The sequence below is a fragment of the Triticum aestivum genome, chromosome 6D, assembly GCF_018294505.1.
Source record: "Triticum aestivum cultivar Chinese Spring chromosome 6D, IWGSC CS RefSeq v2.1, whole genome shotgun sequence".
In the NCBI taxonomy this organism is placed as follows: domain Eukaryota; kingdom Viridiplantae; phylum Streptophyta; class Magnoliopsida; order Poales; family Poaceae; genus Triticum; species Triticum aestivum.
In genome coordinates, this window is record NC_057811.1 from 222,598,003 (window position 1) to 222,603,874 (window position 5,872).

The following is a 5,872-nucleotide window of genomic DNA, read 5'->3' on the forward strand; positions in this document are numbered from 1 at the left end:
GGCGGATGAGGAGGAGGCAAAGGCAATGGTCGGCGTTCTCGGAGCTCATGGCCGGACATGGTGGTCGGGCACCGACGATCATTTTGATTATGTTTATAGTAGGTTTTAGTATGGTTTGTGCGAAATATGTAATGAATTTCATCCAGTTTATAGGAAAAGTTTTCGAAATGTAATGAATTTCATCCGGTTAATTTGAAATTTGCTTTGTTTGCACGAATTTCGTCCGGTTAGTTCATATAGTTGTCGAAAGGTATGCGGGCAGCATTGGATGACATCCTCTGGCATCAGTGTCCTCGGACAGATGCCGGTGTAAATTTGTGGGCCAGCGTTGGAGATGCCCTAACCATGCTATAATCGCTAACAGTGCTCCATTATTTCGCAGGGAACAGTTATCCCTCGATCAAAGTCAGATCCACCGTGTTTCGCACTCCTCCCACGTAAGAGTGTAGACTCTTGCTTACATAAAAATAGAGCAAGTGAACGGCAGTGTAGCACGTCATATCACTCATACTAGCCCGCCTAAGCGCGGGAAAGCCCCGCCCTCGTCATTTTGTTCTGGATTTCTATCGATCGATCGCACGAAAACATTACGCTTTTCAAGTTCAAAAGGAAAAGGCGGCACACTTACAACTCGCACGCGTCGCGTTCGCGTCGCACCCCTGACAGTCCAGCTCGCACGCTGCTCACCAGAGGGTACACGCGTTGTCTTGCATTTTCACTGACATGTGGGACTGCAATTGAATAAACCGTCGATAGCCAAAATCTAATCGCTCGGCGATCGTCGGCCGAGATGAGAGAGACGGGGAGGGAGAAGAGATCGCCCGCCCGCCGCACACGGACTCCAAGAAATATATGGTGATAATGTGAGTCCAAGCCCGCTTCTGACCGCCCTGGCCCACCAGAAAACCCCTCACCCCTCCGCGCGTGTTCCCGCCTCAGACGCGAGCTGCCCGCATTCATAGCAAGTAGTACTAGTAAAATACTGGGCTATAAGCCCGCTTATGTGGAGGAGAGAGAGGCATTGACAAAGTCAAGGAGTGGGTCTGCAAGAGCCCATCTCTACACATGCTCCTAGGTATAAAAAAACTAATTCTAAAAAAAAGAGGTACAAAAAAACAATTGTCTAAAAAAAGAAAGGTAAAAAACATTTGAGAGGAAATAGATAGAGAGAAAATGAGAAAAAGTTGTAACCTTATAGCCAACCTTATAGTCAACATTATGGTAGTATTACATGAGGAAGGAGGTTTGTGCACATGCCAAGTTCACCGGGCTTCCATGTTTCACACTCCTCCATCGTAACAGTGGAGACAATAGCTTTCATCAAAAATAAACAATGAATACTCGTTGCTTGTCCTCTATATCGGAAAGAATACTTTCATTCGCCAACATGTGGGATGTCGACCATCGTGGTCCACCTGCCATGCACAAAATTATCCTGGTCCACCCCGATCATAGCGCAAGCCCAACCTTTCCCACTATAAGTTGGTCAGACGAAGGAACCATCATGACTTCGTTAAATTCCGCTTCTTCAAGAAAACTAACTGTACCCGCAATACTGCTACCACACGCGAAGACTGGATGGCACTGTACCACGTCATATCACTGAAACCCACTAGGCCAAACTAGCCCGCCTAGTATTTGTACTCCCTCCGTTTCAAAGTTAGTAGGAGTAGTACAAAGTTGAGTCATCTATTTTGGAACGGAGGGAGTACGCCTCTGTACGGCTATGATTTTGTGTTCTCAAAAAATATCCTTTGTCAATCTAACGATTAGGAGTAGAAAGAGGGTCTTTCTCTCTCTCTAGGTCTCTCTCCATCCCACAACCCCCCTAGCACACGTACACACTCTCTGTAGCCACTCCGAAAGTACGACGTCACTACACATTCATGCTTCCAACAACAAAATTACACATTCACGCATGTTACAAGTATGTGCCAGTTTTGCTGGCTATGAATGTGAGGCCTCCATTGGTTTAGAGGAATCTTGTAGGAATTTCATAGGATAGGATTTCTACAGGAAAAAAAAATTGTACATCCCTTTGGTTTATAGGAATGGAATCATATTCCTATGGAGGAATTCTTCCTATCCTCCACATTTCATAGGAAAATAAACATTAACCTAGACTCAATGGAAAAAAATCCTATGATGTGAATCAAAGGGCATCTCCTTTCCTATTCCTACTCATAGGATTTAAGATACATGTCATCTCATTTCCTATGACTTTCCTATTGCTACAATTTTCTTACCCTATGAACCAAATGAGGCCTGAATGTATCTGTGTCGACTATTGTCTGATCGGTCGCTAAGCCTACAATTTTAGGAGCTTGGGCTATTGGCCGATCGACGACGGATCAGACCTATAAACGTACCACGAGCTCATCAGCCCCAACGTTTCTCTTCGGTGAGTGTTTTGCAAGTACTATAGCTCACACAGTAGCTGGCCTACTAACACCAAGAATCATCAAACAAGCCCTGCTGATATTATAAACAGTTCAAACTTACATCTAAGCATGCCATATATTACATCAAAAGCTGGTGGGGATACATCTGTTTCCATAACTCGGAGAGGGTTCGCATGATTCACTATCAAACAAAAGTAGCAAGTACCGCCCACACAAGACAATGCACTAGACCTAAGATGGTTTGATAACACGCGTCGTTCTGGTAATTAAACACAACACAAACTACCCTGAAGGATTAGCGCGACCAACTATTTCTTATCATCGATCTCGGGCAATGACCACAGCAAGGACAACGGCATGGGAATTGATCTCTGGGGCGATGTCCATAGGACGGACCGCGACATGAGAATCGATCTCTGGGGCGATGTCCACGGGATGGACAGCGCCATCGGATCGATCTCCGGGGCGATGTCCACAGGACGGACCACGACATCGAAAACGATCTCTGGGGTTGTCCCCAGGACGGACCGCGACATCGGAATCATCAAGGACGTCCACCGACACCTGCACAACCCTAACATATTAGCAAGCACATTGCAAATAATCAAAAACCACAACTATGGTAAGCCATTATTTTTTACCTTGTGCAGCTCACCGGGGGATCCCATCCCTCCGGGGGCCATCTCCTCGTCCTCGATGGGGGCCATCTCCTCGTCCTTGATGGGGGCCATCGCCAACGGTGGGCCCCTTGCTGTTCTTCCAGCTTTCTTTGAGGAGTTCGTCCGCCAACGTCGCCAAGTCTTTGGCTAGTGCTTGTTTCTTGGAGTTCTTCGTCTCCATGTGTTGGCCCGCCAACATGGTCAACTCGTTGGTTGGTGCTTGCTTCCTGGAGATCTCTGTCTTGAGTGGGTTGTCTGTCAGCATCTCTTTGCCTAGTGCTCCAGGATGCATCAATGAACTGACAAAGAAAAAGAAATCAAAAGGAAACCACAATCACAATGAAAATGGGAAAAGAATAGGCTGTGAGAATCGGTCGGTGCTTCGCAAAAAGATGATTCTTGGAATGAAAATATAGTAGCATCACTAATTCGCCCACCTTTCCTTCGTCGGTACAGAAGAAAAATGGCAGAAGTGAGTAGCCTGGAGTGAGGTTTTCTTCAAGAAAGGGGAGAAAGGAATTCAACGAGCGTTCCAGTGAAATGATGGTTGCTTCGTCCAGTCCAACTTCGAGGCCACTTCGACGCCACTTTACCACTGCTCGTAAAGGTGTGGGTTTTGTGATATGATGGGTCATGACGACTACACCGGGGTGACCGGTGAGTCTCGACTTTAGCACCTCGCTGTGATTTGGTGGATGGCACGCGGGCCCGAATGCTTTGATGTCCCGCATGTAGATAGAGCGGCTAGTCATATACTCAATATTGTGCACCGCGACCAAGGCGGAGAGGAAAACGAGAGAACTACGTATTTATTTATGGTGTAGATTCACTCATTTTGCTCCATATGTACTCATTTAGGGTGTAGTCACTTGTTGAAATCTCTAGAAAGGCAAATACTCCTTTCCGTTTTACAGGGCTATACTAGCATATACTACAATAGTGGGATCACATAGCAATTTTGTCTCATGCAAGAGCCTGGCTATATGCGTGCTCCAAGGCTCCGCACCACGCCCCACCCCTACACAAAGACAGCCACTCGAGCGTTCGCAACTGCCATGTTTGGGTTGCGCTTGGCTCTTCGCCTCTTCGAGAAGACGAACAATGATGTTACTACTTCTATAGTATCGAATCAATTGCTGCATGTCCGTCCACCGCGTGCGAGAGGGATAGCTTGTTGTAGTTAGCAAAAGCCTGTCCTTGTCTGCAAGCCACCGTGCGCATGGGGAGGGAGAAGGCGTGTAGTAGTAAAATCAAGCTTCTCCTTGTTGTACAAGTTGACGTGACACATCATAGCAATGGCCCCACATGTTTGCCTGTAAACTTGGCTAAGAGACCCACAGTGTACAATATATTTGCTGCAACCTCCAACATTTACCCCACCACAAAATTAAAATATATATTCCTGTCTTGACCAGATGAGCGTGCAAACTACAATCACCAGGATGACAGGTAGGGCCAGAAGATTATTTTAATAAAAAAATGCTTCGAGACGGCCTCATAGCATGGAGCCAACCCCAACGATTTTAAGCTTAGAGGCACAATACACGCTATCCTAGACTACTCTACACATGAAACTGCCACACGAGCGTCCGGGTTGCGCTTGGCTCTTCGCATCTTCGAGAAGTCGAACAATGATGGTACTACTACAGTGGAGTACTACAGTATGCTTCTGGCCATCTGACACCGAATGAACTGCTGCATGTCCACCGCGTGCGGGAGGGAGAGCGTGTAGCGAAAGCTTCTCCTAGTCCTGCGAGCCACCACGCTCATGGGCGAGGGAGGGACGCAGCTTCATTGACTTACTGCACCTGCCTTTGTGTGTATGACAGGTGGGCCCAACAGGTGGCTGGCCCACCTGTCATACAGCCAAAGGCAGGTGTAGTTAAGGCACCGGAGCTTAGTCCGCGAGGGAGAGCGCGTTGTAATCAAACTTCTCATTGTTGTATGAGTTGACGCGACACATCAAAGCAGTGCACTCGATATATTTTAATAATTTGCATTTACCGATGCATTAATTACAATGCATGCATGCATGCCATGACTTTCCTTTTGATACTTGCATGTGTTGATTTAATGCATCTTGAAGTAGTATGCATATGTGCCGGTAAAGCTTTGTAATGCCCCGGCCCTCAAGGGAGAGATGGTTGTGCATGAGGAGGGACGACAGACGAGGAGTTCCGTCCTGGTTTATTGGTCCCTATGATAATCTATGCCAAATTTTGACTATAAAGTTAACTAACGAAATGTTCATGCATGTCACAAAAAATTACATCATTGAAAACTATGTTCAAATACGAATCAAAGGATATAATTTTTGTTAACATGCACTAACATTTTGCTAGTTAAATCTTTGGTCAAAATTTAGCACAAATTACAAAGGGGCCCAATAAATATTGTACTCTCACATTTTGTTTTGAGGATACTCCCACATAGAAACTATAAATAATAATGCATGTCGGGGCATCCCACGTTTCCAATAATTTTAGTCATGGGCTTGTTCACAAATTTTAAGAGGCGGTGGTTGTTCATTTAATGGAGGGTCTAGTACCAGACTTGAACGATACAAAGTGCGACCTGGCACACCGTAACACCACTTGGAATAAGCCGGTAGCTATCTCAAAAAACAATCAACAACTCAAAAAAAAGGCGACCTGGCACGTACACAATTTTAAACAATTGTTTTGATGGAGTAAAAAAAGGAAACTACCCCACTATATGTATATATATAGGCCGGAGCCTCCATGCTTGCTTGGTAGGGTTGCTCTATTCACAAACTCTCATCCTCTCCAGATCTAAACAAGATAGCGGTGG